Source organism: Oncorhynchus gorbuscha, unplaced genomic scaffold (assembly GCF_021184085.1).
Source record: "Oncorhynchus gorbuscha isolate QuinsamMale2020 ecotype Even-year unplaced genomic scaffold, OgorEven_v1.0 Un_scaffold_816, whole genome shotgun sequence".
Lineage (NCBI taxonomy): Eukaryota > Metazoa > Chordata > Actinopteri > Salmoniformes > Salmonidae > Oncorhynchus > Oncorhynchus gorbuscha.
This window is the reverse complement of record NW_025745820.1, coordinates 47714-65110: the sequence shown is the minus strand read 5'-3', so window position 1 is coordinate 65110 and position 17397 is coordinate 47714. Positions and strand designations below refer to the sequence as shown.

The following is a 17397-nucleotide window of genomic DNA, read 5'->3' as shown; positions in this document are numbered from 1 at the left end:
CTAATGTGTAGCTTCATTCTTTTTGTTGAGATGCAGGCCACGGAGTGTGAATACTAACGCCTAGATCACACCTACAGTGTCCTTGCGTTTTGGTACATCAGAAGTACATTCATTTCCAATGGAACGCTGTGTTAGCCTTGCAGCGTTGCATTGCAGAGGCAGTTTCTGTGTGGTGCATACATTGGATTTATCTAACGTATGCATCAAATTGACAGAAATGGTAGCAGAAGGTGAATGTCCCACATATCCAGATGACGCTGCATACCATTTGGCGCAATAACACTGTCGGTGTGATCAAGGTGTATGTAAAATGTAGTTTATGACGATAACCTGTGTGCATGTAGCATTAGCCTGTCCCTATAACAAATTATTACATCAAGGTATTTTTTTTACTAAAACTCACTCCATCATTTTTGTTTTACTGCCTTTTGAATTAGAAAAAAACGATTTGTTTTCAACTCCTGAGCGGGGTACATCGGCCTAACAAAGGCAACGTCATACCTTTTTTAGGAGGAGTCTTCCAGCCGTCAATCATCAAAGTTGTGTCACCGGTGCGAGGAGGAAGGATAAGGAACTCCCGATAACAGAATCTCAACTCTAAACTGGAATAAACCTCGTTTGTCCTCAAGTTATTAGTGAACATTTCGCTTAACAAAAAGTGAAGTAATCAACGGCGGGCTTGTAGCCTATTAATCATTGGACGATACGTCTACGGAGAGTTTGTACGCTACCTTTTACAGCACCGATGTCAGATGCGCCATCTCCATGCGCGACAGGGTTGCAGTTTTCTGAAGGAGAGTTTTTTTTTGGGGGGGGGGCGACTTGGAGACAATTAACTTCATGATGAGAGAACGAACCTGGGTTTAGGATTCAAAGACAAGGTAGCTATGATTGTTTACGATTATTAATGTGATTTTATTAGCCATATTGAGAATTTACTAATCTAGTTTCTCCCATATCCAGTCTGAATATTTCGTTCTCGTCAAACGTATTTCTGATCTCTTGACGCACGTCTTTGCTCCCTCCGTCCATTTCTCTTGGAAATTCGGAGTTCGCTTGTGCGTAGTGGTTGCAACTCAAACATGTTATCTGTGGAAATCATTCATATGGTCAAATATTTTCCTAGGTTAATACGCAGACGTCTCGTTGTCTTCATGGGCACATTGCACGTTTATTTGACTAAGTACGATACAGAGGAGGAGGAGCATAATGAAACCCGTAGTGGAAATTCCTTCCCGACAATAAGTAGTCTATGCTTCTAAAATACTGTCGAAACCGGCTGTAGAGATAGTGGATTATCAACAGTCACTCACCAGATGGACAGTTCAGAGGGCAGCGAGTAGGATACAGAACGCTCAGATAGAAAACAAACTTACAGAATAGCTGAGAACTACTCTATACATAAACAACAGGAGAGACCAGACAGACAGCTCTATAGGCTACATTTCTACCGTCAGAGTGTTGCATCCCACACAGAATAAGGAGTAGTAGTTTCCAGAGTTCAGTATCATGAAATGACGTTACTGTAGTAGACTGAGTGTCTCTGGTGCAGTGAGTACAGCACTCTCACATATTTTTGTTGTATAAACAGGCACATCTCCTAAAATGTGCACCCCATTGCCACAGTTTAACACCCATATGGTCTGTTGAAAAACATATGGTCTGTTTTTCATGTGCTGTACAAGTTAAGTTTTTTGAGATAACATAGTTAAATAAACCCTGCTAGTATTGTCTTTTGGTGACATTTTTACAACCAAGGTCATTTTTAAACTTTTGAGTCAACCATTACAACTGGAAATGCCTGGCTGTTTGGGGGAGTGTCTAGCAACAGTATCCAGGTTGGAATAGACTTGACACATGTACCTAGTTACCAACCCAGAGTGGAGATGTCCAATAGAGTGACTGTGCTGCGTGAAGGGAGCTGTGTATACTGGTAGACAGGGACCAGGAGAAGGATCCAGACAGACAGAGGAAGACTGATCATGAAGGGAGCTGTGTATACTGGTAGACAGAGACCAGTAGAAGGATCCAGACAGAGGAAGACTGATCATGAAGGGAGCTGTGTATACTGGTAGACAGGGACCAGGAGAAGGATCCAGACAGACAGAGGAAGACTGATCATGAAGGGAGCTGTGTATACTGGTAGACAGAGACCAGTAGAAGGATCCAGACAGAGGAAGACTGATCATGAAGGGAGCTGTGTATACTGGTAGACAGGGACCAGTAGAAGGATCCAGACAGACAGAGGAAGACTGATCAAACTGAAGGACAGCTGAGTCAATCACCACCTTCCGGAGACACCTGAAACCCCACCAGGAAGGAATACCTAGACAGATAAGTAATCCCCCCCCTTTAAGATTTAGATGCACTATTGTAAAGGACTGTTCCACTGGATGTCATAAGGTGAATGCACCAACAGAGGAAGACTGATCATGAAGGAGCTGTGTAATAAGAAGCGTCTGCTAAATGACTTAAATGTAAAATGTAATGTAGGAAGACTGATCATGAAGGGAGCTGTGTATACTGGTAGACAGAGACCAGTAGAAGGATCCAGACAGACAGAGGGAGACTGATCATGAAGGGAGCTGTGTATACTGGTAGAAGGAAACAGACAGGAAGACTGATCTGATACAGAGGTAGAGGGAGGAGCCTGAAGCTAACACAGATACACAAGCTGTGAACCAGGGTTCCCAAACAAGGATAACCTGGGAAGACCCAAATACGCTGGAGGTGAAACCCACGTCGCTGCTCTGCTAACAGCTTCCTCCACTGTCCCCCTTAGTGGGATCAAACCAGTCGTCCTCTGACTGCCCTCCCCCACAACGTATCAACATGTTGTGCTCTAGGAAAAGGACCCAATTTGCTAGTTCCTTTAGCAACATTTCAAGTTAGCTGTGAAGTGGTCTTACAGTATGTTGTTATCTCTGTTACAAAGGCAGACCCAGCTGGATGTAGCAGTTATGTACTAGTCTGGTCTGTTTAAGGCTGAGGAGATGCACCCTGACTGATGTTGTGTTTTATGTAAATAACCTGGTATTATTCATATTTAGTTCGTCCTTAGTTTGTTTATCTCGTGTTTCCAGGGTAATTTGTCAGTGACGGGCTGACCACAGCCGGAGACAGGTAGTTACAACAGGTAGTTACAACAGGTAGTTACAACAGGTAGTTACAACAGCCCCCGTGTCCTCATACAGCCGGGGACAGGTAGTTACAACAGCCCCAGTGTCCTCATACAGCCGGGGACAGGTAGTTACAACAGGTAGTTACAACAGCCCTCGTGTCTCATACAGCCGGGGACAGGTAGTTACAACAGGTAGTTACAACAGCCCCGTGTCCTCATACAGCCGGGGACAGGTACAGGTAGTTACAACAGGTTTACAACAGCCCCGTGTCCTCATACAGCCGGGGACAGGTAGTTACAACAGGTAGTTACAACAGGTAGTTACAACAGGTAGTTACAACAGCCCCCGTGTCCTCATACAGCCGGGGACAGGTAGTTACAACAGGTAGTTACAACAGGTAGTTACAACAGCCCCCGTGTCCTCATACAGCCGGGGACAGGTAGTTACAACAGCCCCCGTGTCCTCATACAGCCAGGGACAGGTAGTTACAACAGCCCCAGTGTCCTCATACAGCCGGGGACAGGTAGTTACAACAGCCCTCGTGTCCTCATACAGACAGGGACAGGTAGTTACAACAGCCCTCGTGTCCTCATACAGCCGGGGACAGGTAGTTACAACAGCCCTCGTGTCCTCATACAGCCGGGGACAGGTAGTTACAACAGCCCCAGTGTCCTCATACAGCCGGGGACAGGTAGTTACAACAGCCCCCGTGTCCTCATACAGCCGGGGACAGGTAGTTACAACAGGTAGTTACAACAGGTAGTTACAACAGCCCTCGTGTCCTCATACAGCCGGGGACAGGTAGTTACAACAGCCCCCGTGTCCTCATACAGCCGGGGACAGGTAGTTACAACAGCCCCCGTGTCCTCATACAGCCGGGGACAGGTAGTTACAACAGCCCCCGTGTCCTCATACAGCCGGGGACAGGTAGTTACAACAGGTAGTTACAACAGGTAGTTACAACAGCCCTCGTGTCCTCATACAGCCGGGGACAGGTAGTTACAACAGCCCCCGTGTCCTCATACAGCCGGGGACAGGTAGTTACAACAGCCCCCGTGTCCTCATACAGCCGGGGACAGGTAGTTACAACAGCCCCCGTGTCCTCATACAGCCGGGGACAGGTAGTTACAACAGCCCCCGTGTCCTCATGCAGCCGGGGACAGGTAGTTACAACAGGCAGTTACAACAGCCCCCGTGTCCTCATACAGCCGGGGACAGGTAGTTACAACAGGTAGTTACAACAGGTAGTTACAACAGGTAGTTACAACAGCCCCCGTGTCCTCATACAGCCGGGGACAGGTAGTTACAACAGCCCCAGTGTCCTCATACAGCCGGGGACAGGTAGTTACAACAGGTAGTTACAACAGCCCTCGTGTTCTCATACAGCCGGGGACAGGTAGTTACAACAGGTAGTTACAACAGCCCCCGTGTCCTCATACAGCCGGGGACAGGTAGTTACAACAGGTAGTTACAACAGGTAGTTACAACAGCCCCCGTGTCCTCATACAGCCGGGGACAGGTAGTTACAACAGGTAGTTACAACAGGTAGTTACAACAGGTAGTTACAACCCCCGTGTCCTCATACAGCCGGGGACAGGGTTACAGGTAGTTACAACAGTTACAACAGCCCCAGTGTCCTCATACAGCCGGGGACAGGTAGTTACAACAGCCCCCGTGTCCTCATACAGCCAGGGACAGGTAGTTACAACAGCCCCAGTGTCCTCATACAGCCGGGGACAGGTAGTTACAACAGCCCTCGTGTCCTCATACAGCCGGGGACAGGTAGTTACAACAGCCCTCGTGTCCTCATACAGCCGGGGACAGGTAGTTACAACAGCCCCAGTGTCCTCATACAGCCGGGGACAGGTAGTTACAACAGCCCCAGTGTCCTCATACAGCCGGGGACAGGTAGTTACAACAGCCCTCGTGTCCTCATACAGACAGGGACAGGTAGTTACAACAGCCCTCGTGTCCTCATACAGACGGGGACAGGTAGTTACAACAGCCCTCGTGTCCTCATACAGCCGGGGACAGGTAGTTACAACAGCCCCAGTGTCCTCATACAGCTGGGGACAGGTAGTTACAACAGCCCTCGTGTCCTCATACAGACAGGGACAGGTAGTTACAACAGCCCTCGTGTCCTCATACAGCCGGGGACAGGTAGTTACAACAGCCCTCGTGTCCTCATACAGCCGGGGACAGGTAGTTACAACAGCCCTCGTGTCCTCATGCAGCTGGAGTAGTGTCTTTTAGGTCGGGGTAGCTGGCTGCACTTTCATGGTCAACTGACTCTCAAATTCAGGAATTTAACATGATGACGCAAAGGCAATTAACACCTGACAGAGAGAATATTGTCAGGGTTCACACACACACACACACACACACACACACACACACACACACACACACACACACACACACACACACACACACACACACACACACACACACACACACACACACACACACACACACACACGTTATGTTCTTCTATCCTCGTGGGGACCTCAAATATATTTCCATTCTAAATCCTATTTTCCCTAATCCTTACCATAACCTTAACCCATAAACATAACTCTTAAAACTAACCCTTTACACAAATTCTAACCCTAACCACTAAACACTAATCCTAACCCCTTACACTAATTCTAATCCTAACCACTAAACCCTAATCCCTTACACTAATTCTAACCCTAACCTCTAAACCCTAATCCTAACCCCTTACACTAATTCTAACCCTAACCTCTAAACCCTAATCCTAACCCCTTACACTAATTCTAACCCTAACCACTAAACTCTAATTCTAACCCTAACCACTAAAACCTAATCCTAACCCCTTACACTAATTCTAACCCTAACCACTAAACTCTAATTCTAACCCCTTACACTAATTCTAACCCTAACCACTAAACCCTAATCCCTTACACTAATTCTAACCCTAACCACTAAACCCTAATCCTAACCCCTTACACTAATTCTAACCCTAACCACTAAACCCTAATCCCTTACACTAATCCTAACTAACACCTTACACTAATTCTAACCCTAACCACTAAACCCTAATCCTAACACTTTACACTAATTCTAACCCTAACCACCAAATCCTAACCTCCTAAATTTAAATTTGCCTTTGTCCTCAGGGGGCTGTGGGAATTGTCAGCACGAGGGTTAATTTTCCTTATTTTACTATCCTTGTGGGGACTTTAGGGGATTTTAATGTCCCAGAACCAGCAGACACACACACACACACACACACACACACTCTCCTTTTATAGAGACGACTGACCTAGTGTCTAACATGTTGTCCAGTAGAGGTTGCTCTTATGCAGGTATCTGTGTAAAACACCACAGTAGGACTTTGGTCAGATGTTTTTAATCCAAAACATACTTAAAATACAGTAGTGACTGTGTCCATTTTTTGTCATGTGTATGTGGTCACATGAGGGAATTGAACCCTTGACCTTTGGCTGCTAGCGCCACTCAGAACCACATGAGTACCACCAATAGGGCGGGGCGATTTGGCCCAAATATCATATTTCTATATTTGTCTTTATTTTGATTGTATGGCGATATGTTTCTGAATGAGTTTTATGACGAGTGCATGGACCCTAGACCGGCAACACATGAATTATATGTGTGTTTAAATGGTCTTTCTCCATGCGGATGGGTTTCCCACTCAACCCAGCCAGGACAGAACTGACAGCTATGTAGTCCAATTAGAGTTGAACTTTTCAGTTATTTAACACGGTATAAAAATACCTTATTTTTTTTTATTATAGAGGGTATTGTACCAATCTGTAGATCCATACCTGTATACTGGGACTCGTGATACATGGTCCTTGTATGTGTCTTCATTCATGTGTATTTTATCCTTCCTGTTATTACTTTGGGAAAGGACTCGTAAGGAAAGCATTTCTCCCTGATGTCTAAACCCTTTACATTCACCACAAATACCATTTTTTAATTACATTTAATATATCGTCAAGATCTAACCACCAATAGGAGCACACAGCACATATCTGACTGCCATCCATACAAAGCTTTGGCTGTACTGCACTAGATTGAGAGAGATGCTAACTGGATCAAACTGGATTTCTGCATCAGTCAGGCAGAGTATCCTAATGAAGACCTTTTTGAGGAACATCGTGTGACCCGTTTTTAGTTCCATCATACCAGACTAAAGGAACAGGGAAGTGTTAAAACGCCTGGTCAATATCATCATCGTTATAAAGCCCCATGTCGTTCCTCTTTTATACACGCGTGCAGACACACAGGAAGTAGGAACCGTTAGAACAGGATGTTTGGTGTCCGTTCTACTAGAGCCAACCATCCTTATTGTTCTTAGAGATGGCTTTTATATGAGCTCTGTCTCGTCTAGAGTCATAAAACACAGACACCTTTAAGGAGAGAGATGATGGTAGGAAATCCTGCTTCCGTGTGTTCTGGTAGAGAGGGCGTGGGGGAGTAACTTTCAGTAACATGTCTTGTAAATGTTCATTTGAAACGTGATTGTTGCGTTAGTCCCACTACCTTCTACTAACAGGTTTTATCCAGTGGCTGTTCAGTGTCTTGTTTGACCGGCCTTCTACTCACTCACTCTTACTACTTCTGGGGCTGGGTTGAGGCAGCAGGATATTGGGCTTTGGGGAGGGAGAGTGTTTTGGGAAACCACAAACCCATGAGCAAGTGCAGTTCACACACCCTTTAATAATGGTCAGATTTGTTGTACAAACCGTGGCACAAACACTTGGAAGATCAGGCCACACCCACTTTTAGAATGGTCAGACATGTGGCACAAACACTTGGAAGATCAGGCCACACCCACTTTTATAATGATGATGCACAAACACTTGGAAGATCAGGCCACACCCACTTTTATAATGGTCAGACATGTGGCACAAACACTTGGAAGATCAGGCCACACCCACTTTTATAATGGTCAGACATGTGGCACAAACACTTGGAAGATCAGGCCACACCCACTTTTATAATGGTCAGACATGTGGCACAAACACTTGGAAGATCAGGCCACACCCACTTTTATAATGGTCAGACATGTGGCACAAACACTTGGAAGATCAGGCCACACCCACTTTTAGAATGGTCAGACATGTGGCACAAACACTTGGAAGATCAGGCCACACCCACTTTTATAATGGTCAGACATGTGGCACAAACACTTGGAAGATCAGGCCACACCCACTTTTATAATGGTCAGACATGTGGCACAAACACTTGGAAGATCAGGCCACACCCACTTTTATAATGGTCAGACATGTGGCACAAACACTTGGAAGATCAGGCCACACCCACTTTTAGAATGGTCACTTTTATAATGGTCAGACATGTGGCACAAACACTTGGAAGATCAGGCCACACCCACTTTTATAATGGTCAGACATGTGGCACAAACACTTGGAAGATCAGGCCACACCCACTTTTATAATGGTCAGACATGTGGCACAAACACTTGGAAGATCAGGCCACACCCACTTTTAGAATGGTCAGACATGTGGCACAAACACTTGGAAGATCAGGCCACACCCACTTTTATAATGGTCAGACATGTGGCACAAACACTTGGAAGATCAGGCCACACCCACTTTTATAATGGTCAGACATGTGGCACAAACACTTGGAAGATCAGGCCACACCCACTTTTATAATGGTCAGACATGTGGCACAAACACTTGGAAGATCAGGCCACACCCACTTTTATAATGGTCAGACATGTGGCACAAACACTTGGAAGATCAGGCCACACCCACTTTTAGAATGGTCAGACATGTGGCACAAACACTTGGAAGATCAGGCCACACATACTTTTGGAGCGGAGACGTGTCAGCTGTATCTGAAGTGTGATAGATGTATTGTGTGTGTCCCAGGCTTCGTCCCAAATGGCATCCTATTCCCTAAAATAGTGCACTACTTTTGACTTGGGCTCTCGGGCCCAGTTCCCTAGAACACTTCCACTGAGTGTACAACACATTAACGCATTCCTAATATTGAGTTAGAGGGTTTCCTGCTCAGGTTTCATGGTCAGAAAACTTCAGCCTTATGTCATTTTATATTGTATACTACGTCTATACTAACATAATTTATGAGCCCGTGTAATTGTTTTATTTATTTGTTAATAATTATATATATGTTTTACTTAACCTACAATGCAGTTAAGAAAACTGTGTTAAGGGCTTGTAAAGGGAGCATTTCCCTGTAAGGTTTACACCTGTTTACGGCGTATGTGACATAACGATTTGATTTAAGTATTTAACGTTAAAACCATTTCTGGGACATCACCTGCTCTCTTTCCCGGAGCTGATGGGCAGAGGCTTTCTAGCACATTCCAGGACTGTATGACTGCTTGTTGTGGTCTGTGTTTCTAGGAATACCATTGGGCCATGTACATATAATATTATGGCTAAGTGTGTGTGTCACTCTTGGTAAAAAAATAAATAAAACGACAAACCTTCTTTTTATTTTGTAATGGATAAAATACCATCAAATTATTGTCCCTCTTAATCATAACTGTTCACATGGAAAACGTTTTTTTTTTTTAAACATTACAAGACATGAACATTTTTATCATAACGAGTTCTCATTACTGTAACATGTTCATAACCTGGATTTAATTTGTAAATTATTTCTGTTTTAAACTATTATTCACATAAAGAAAGATTGTCCGGTGAATGTACTCATCCGGATTGACTGACCTTCATGTCTCAAGGTAATGACGGACTGTCGTTTCTCTTTTCTAATTTGAGCTGTTCTTTAATATGGACAGGGTCTTCTACCAAATAGGGCTCTTCTGTACACGCCCCCTACCTTGTCGCAACACAACTGATTGGTTATCTGCTGTACACGCCCCCTACCTTGTCACAACACAACTGATTGGTTATCTGCTGTACACGCCCCCTAACTTGTCACAACACACCTGATTGGTTATCTGCTGTACACGCCCCCTACCTTGTCACAACACAACTGATTGGCCCAAACACATTAAGAAGGAAAGACATTCCACAAATTAACTTTTAACAAGGCACACCTGTTAATTGAAAATCACTCCAGGTGACTACCTCATGAAGCTGGTTGAGAGAATGCCAAGAGTGTGCAAAGGGTGGCTACTTTTTGAAGAATCTCAAATATAAAATATGTTTTGATTTGTTTAACATCTTTTTGGTTACATGATTCCATATATTATTTAATAGCTTTGATGTCTTCACGTTTTTACAATGTAGAAAATAGTAAAAAATTATTTAAAACCCAGGAATGAGTAGGTGTCTAAACGTTTGACTGGTCGTGTAAATATTTTTACGTTCCATGTCGGAATTCTCCCAAAGGGTTAAATGGATTTTCTAGATCAGTGAAGTTACTTTAAGATGATTTTATCCTGAAATGCCATTATCACAGATATTTACTTATATTGGTTTTGTGCTGTAAATGCAACAGAGCTGGAGACCGTGACCAGGTAAACAACACCTCAGCATGGATTTCTGTAAACCAATATGTCCTTTGTGTGACCCAAACAGTTCCAGGTGCTGACTAACAGATACAACTGTAGGCTATTAAAATAGAGCCAAAAAGAGTCAACTGTAGGCTATTAAAATAGAGCCCAACAGAGTCAACTGTAGGCTATTAAAATAGAGCCCAACAGAGTCAACTGTAGGCTATTAAAATAGAGCCCAACAGAGTCAACTGTAGGCTATTGAAATAGAGCCCAACAGAGTCAACTGTAGGCTATTGAAATAGAGCCCAACAGAGTCAACTGTAGGCTATTGAAATAGAGCCCAACAGAGTCAACTGTAGGCTATTGAAATAGAGCCCAACAGAGTCAACTGTAGGCTATTGAAATAGAGCCCAACAGAGTCAACTGTAGGCTATTGAAATAGAGCCCAACAGAGTCAACTGTAGGCTATTGAAATAGAGCCCAACAGAGTCAACTGTAGGCTATTGAAATAGAGCCCAACAGAGTCAACTGTAGGCTATTGAAATAGAGCCCAACAGAGTCAACTGTAGGCTATTGAAATAGAGCCCAACAGAGTCAACTGTAGGCTATTGAAATAGAGCCCAACAGAGTCAACTGTAGGCTATTGAAATAGAGCCCAACAGAGTCAACTGTAGGCTATTGAAATAGAGCCCAACAGAGTCAACTGTAGGCTATTGAAATAGAGCCCAACAGAGTCAACTGTAGGCTATTGAAATAGAGCCCAACAGAGTCAACTGTAGGCTATTAAAATAGAGCCCAACAGAGTCAACTGTAGGCTATTAAAATAGAGCCCAACAGAGTCAACTGTAGGCTATTAAAATAGAGCCCAACAGAGTCAACTGTAGGCTATTAAAATAGAGCCCAACAGAGTCAACTGTAGGCTATTAAAATAGAGCCCAACAGAGTCAACTGTAGGCTATTAAAATAGAGCCCAACAGAGTCAACTGTAGGCTATTAAAATAGAGCCCAACAGAGTCAACTGTAGGCTATTAAAATAGAGCCCAACAGAGTCAACTGTAGGCTATTAAAATAGAGCCCAACAGAGTCAACTGTAGGCTATTAAAATAGAGCCCAACAGAGTCAACTGTAGGCTATTAAAATAGAGCCCAACAGAGTCAACTGTAGGCTATTAAAATAGAGCCCAACAGAGTCAACTGTAGGCTATTAAAATAGAGCCCAACAGAGTCAACTGTAGGCTATTAAAATAGAGCCCAACAGAGTCAACTGTAGGCTATTAAAATAGAGCCCAACAGAGTCAACTAACTGTAGGCTATTACAATAGAGCCCAACAGAGTCAACTAACTGTAGGCTATTACAATAGAGCCCAACAGAGTCAACTAACTGTAGGCTATTACAATAGAGCCCAACAGAGTCAACTAACTGTAGGCTATTAAAATAGAGCCCAACAGAGTCAACTGTATCAGCTGCCACTCATTTGTTGGCTAAATCACCAGTGTTTCAGCATCTTGTATTCATCTTTTTCATCTTCTTACATGTCTGTGTAATGTCCCCGTTAACACAGTTTATATCAACGTCTTGTCAGATGTTCTCCGACCTCAACAGTAGTGTTTTTATTTCAACGTTTTAACTAGGCAAGTCGGTTAAGAACAAATACTTATTGACAATGACGGCCTACGAAAAAGGCAAAAGGCCTGCTAAAAATATAGGACAAAATACACATCACGACGAGACAACACAACATGAAGAGAAACGCATGACAACACTGCATCATGACAACAACATGACAACACTGCATCATGACAACAACATGACAACACTGCATCATGACAACAACATGACAACACTGCATCATGACAACAACATGACAACACTGCATCATGACAACAACATGACAACACTGCATCATGACAACAACACATGACAACACAACATGAAGAGAAACGCATGACAACACGGCATCATGGCAGCAACACAACATGGTATCGGCACAGAACAGGGTACAGACATTATTGGGCCCAGACAACGACACAAAGGGCCAGAAGGTCGAGACATTATTGGGCCCAGACAACGACACAAAGGGCCAGAAGGTCGAGACATTATTGGGCCCAGACAACGACACAAAGGGCCAGAAGGTCGAGACATTATTGGGCCCAGACAACGACACAAAGGGCCAGAAGGTCGAGACATTATTGGGCCCAGACAACGACACAAAGGGCCAGAAGGTCGAGACATTATTGGGCCCAGACAACGACACAAAGGGCCAGAAGGTACAGACATTATTGGGCCCAGACAACGACACAAAGGGCCAGAAGGTACAGACATTATTGGGCCCAGACAACGACACAAAGGGCCAGAAGGTACAGACATTATTGGGCCCAGACAACGACACAAAGGGCCAGAAGGTACAGACATTATTGGGCCCAGACAACGACACAAAGGGAAGAAGGTCGAGACATTATTGGGCCCAGACAACGACACAAAGGGCCAGAAGGTACAGACATTATTGGGCCCAGACAACGACACAAAGGGCCAGAAGGTAGAGACATTATTGGGCCCAGACAACGACACAAAGGGAAGAAGGTCGAGACATTATTGGGCCCAGACAACGACACAAAGGGCCAGAAGGTACAGACATTATTGGGCCCAGACAACGACACAAAGGGCCAGAAGGTACAGACATTATTGGGCCCAGACAACGACACAAAGCGCCAGAAGGTAGACATTATTGGGCCCAGACAACGACACAAAGGGCCAGAAGGTACAGACATTATTGGGCCCAGACAACGACACAAAGGGCCAGAAGGTACAGACATTATTGGGCCCAGACAACGACACAAAGGGAAGAAGGTCGAGACATTATTGGGCCCAGACAACGACACAAAGGGCCAGAAGGTAGAGACATTATTGGGCCCAGACAACGACACAAAGGGAAGAAGGTCGAGACATTATTGGGCCCAGACAACGACACAAAGGGCCAGAAGGTACAGACATTATTGGGCCCAGACAACGACACAAAGGGCCAGAAGGTAAAGACATTACATCATGCAGAGCAGCCACAACGGTCAGAGTCTCCATGATGGAGTCTTTAGTGTCAGGAAGAGTCCACATCGCAGGTCAACAAATACAACATTGTGCTAAATGCCTCAACATCCAATGAGGGATAAGATGAGCGCCACACATCAGGAAATGACTTGGTGCTTATCTTTTCTAATCATTTAGGATTGTTGACATACAGCTGGATCTACAAAATGGATGGTCTAGGATGAGGACATTTGTTGACGGAGTACTAAGTTCTGAAAACATAAAACGCTTGATTTAAGTGTTTATATATATTTATATTTATTTATTATAGCCTCTAAATCAGGGAGGTCAACTTTTATAGGCCCACGGATCAATTTCCAGAAACGGGCCCCCGACCTTTTGGAACTCAGAATAGTAGAATAGACCAAGTGCCATTTTGAAGTGTTTGTCCATCAGCAGTGGTTCTCTTATGTCTGTCAGTCACTCAGTTAGTCATGTCAGCGAACACGTTTCTGTTGTTGATTTGTACGTTAGTCTCGTAGTGCTGAGTGATTAACCAAACTCTCTTTTTTTGGAGGGGAGGGGTTATTAAACAACTAATTAACCGACATCGGTTCAGTTACTTGAATTCCATTTGAGTTTTTTGTGTGAGTCCAGCGCTAGATTTCATTCACCAGAGAAATCAAGTCAAGAATGATGTGAGACGCCGGGCTGAAGGGAGCTGTTTTCATTAAGAAAATATTCACCCTAGTTCAGTGTAGAAACCTTGTAACTCAATACAATGACCATAATCCATTGCGGGAGTTTTTCCCAGCTCAGAGAGGAAGAGGCGACCCGAGAAGTTTCACTCTCGCCAAAATCTGTCCTAAATAAGCACAATGCGTTTATATTGGTTTATATTGAACACGGATTGGTCACCTGCCTTCCTGCCTTTGGGAGAACGACTCCCATTGTTAGAGCAGAGACATGAGCATCTCCTCATGGTATACACTTCTCTGGATGGATAGGCCTATGAGCATCTATCTCCTCATGGTATACACTTACATTTACATTTAAGTCATTTAGCAGACGCTCTTATCCAGAGCGACTTACAAATTGGTGCATTCACCTTATGACATCCAGTGGAACAGTCACTTTACAATAGTGCACTTCTCTGGATGGATAGGCCTATGAGCATCTCCTCATGGTATACACTTCTCTGGATGGATAGGCCTATGAGCATCTCCTCATGGTATACACTTCTCTGGATGGATAGGCCTATGAGCATCTCCTCATGGTATACACTTCTCTGGATGGATAGGCCTATGAGCATCTCCTCATGGTATACACTTCTCTGGATGGATAGGCCTATGAGCATCTCCTCATGGTATACACTTCTCTGGATGGATAGGCCTATTGAGCATCTCCTCATGGTATACACTTCTCTGGATGGATAGGCCTATTGAGCATCTCCTCATGGTATACACTTCTCTGGATGGATAGGCCTATTGAGCATCTCCTCATGGTATACACTTCTCTGGATGGATAGGCCTATGAGCATCTCCTCATGGTATACACTTCTCTGGATGGATAGGCCTATGAGCATCTCCTCATGGTATACACTTCTCTGGATGGATAGGCCTATGAGCATCTCCTCATGGTATACACTTCTCTGGATGGATAGGCCTATGAGCATCTCATGGTATACACTTCTCTGGATGGATAGGCCTACACTTTATTTATGCCTGCTACGTTATGTTATTTACACAGACTTTGAGAGAGCAATGAACACAATGACGAGAGAGAGGGACTGAGACGACAGTTTTTGAAAGTATACCTCATCTACTTTGAAGAACTAGTGAAAGGATTTTGTCAGAATTATTTCGTGATTCACTTCCTGGATACGTCCACCATATTGCTGAGACCGTCACATGATTCACTTCCTGGATACGTCCACCATATTGCTGAGACTGTCACATGATTCACTTCTTGGATACGTCCACCATATTGCTGAGACTGTCACATGATTCACTTCCTGGATACGTCCACCATATTGCTGAGACTGTCACATGATTCACTTCTTGGATACGTCCACCATATTGCTGAGACCGTCACATGATTCACTTCCTGGATACGTCCACCATATTGCTGAGACAGTCACATGATTCACTTCCTGGATACGTCCACCATATTGCTGAGACAGTCACATGATTTCCAATATGTCCAGATGGAGAAGAGATGATGCACAATGGGAGAATCTCAATTGCATACTCCTCACATCCTCTCGTAATCTCCCTCCTCGCTTCCTTCTCAAAACCCATTGGAGGAGAAGGTCAGAGGGGAGAGACATCTGGCTTTCTCATCCAATGGGTTTTTGACGAGGAGAGAGGACACGAGGAGTATCTAATTGAGATTCTCCCATTGTCTGGCTGGACAACTCTCCTAACAAGCTTCATTCAGCATGACATCCTTCTGCTTAGACTCCACTTGTATTGCACACTATGAAAAATTATATTTTGCATTTGAAACTAATCCATTTTATTATTCTTCATCAGCCAACAGCCAGAGCAGTATTCTGGTCCGAGGTAATGAGGGTGTGTGTTTGAGTTAGACTTCCTTCCTGCTATTATCTTGTATAATTGTTTAATGAGGACTTTAGCTGCGACTCCAGTCTTCAGAGACTGATTTAGGGCTTATTCAAGTTGAAGAGAGTTCTAGCAGAGGCACCGTGATGAGATTCAAATGTACATAATATTGACTTAACTTTTCAATTTACATTAGCAACGGACTGTCCTGTGCCTGCCGAGAGAGGGTTTGGGGGCTGGGCAACGGACTGTCCTGTGCCTGCCGAGAGAGAGTTTGGGGGCTGGGCAACGGACTGTCCTGTGCCTGCCGAGAGAGAGTTTGGGGGCAGGGCAACGGACTGTCCTGTGCCTGCCGAGAGAGAGTTTGGGGGCAGGGCAACGGACTGTCCTGTGCCTGCCGAGAGAGAGTTTGGGGGTAGGGCGACGGACTCTCCTGTGCCTGCCGAGAGAGAGTTTGGGGGCTGGGCAACGGACTCTCCTGTGCCTGCCGAGAGAGAGTTTGGGGGCTGGGCATCGGACTCTCCTGTGCCTGCCGAGAGAGCGTTTGGGGGCTGGGCAACGGACGTTCTTGCGCTGTAGTTTCAAAATGTTCTGTAAATATCCCAGTAACGTAGGTAACTACCAGCAGCTAAGCATGCTTACAACAAATTATTCCACTATGCAAGCAACTTTTCATCTCAACCATATATTTATTTTTTTTAATTTTAAATTTCACCTTTATTTAACCAGGTAGGTCAGTTGAGAACAAGTTCTCATTTACAACTGCGACCTGGCCAAGTTAAAGCAAAGCAGTTCGACACAAACAACAACACAGAGTTATACATGGAATAAACAATAAACAAGCCAATAACACAAACAAGTCAAGGACACAGAAAATAAAGTCTATATACAGTGTGTGCAAAAGGCATGAGGAGGGAAGGCAATAAATAGGCCATAGGAGTGAATAATTACAATTTAGCAGATTAACACTGGAGTGATAAATGATCAGATGATGATGTGCAGGTAGAGATACTGGTGTGCAAAAGAGCAGAAAAGTAAATAAAATAAAAACAGTGTGGGGATGAGGTAGATAGATTGGGTGGGCTATTTACGGATGGACTATGTACAGCTGCAGTGATCAGTTAGCTGCTCAGATAGTTGATGAGGGAAATAGAAGTCTCCAACTTCAGCTATTTTAAAAATGAATATATATTTTATTTATTTATTTTGAATTTTAAAAAAACATTTTTTTTTTTTTTTTTTGCAA

General features: G+C 44.2%; 1 protein-coding gene across 1 annotated transcript in view; it reads left to right on the top strand.

The window, feature by feature from the left end:
• The first annotated feature begins 531 nt into the window (after window positions 1-531).
• Window positions 532-17397, top strand: part of LOC124020431 (N-acetyllactosaminide beta-1,3-N-acetylglucosaminyltransferase 2-like) — a 41257-nt gene continuing 24391 nt past the window's right edge. Inside the window, exon 1 of the mRNA XM_046335672.1 lies at window positions 532-881. The gene's annotated coding sequence lies outside the window, so the exon portion shown is untranslated. The remainder of the gene's footprint in view (window positions 882-17397) is intronic.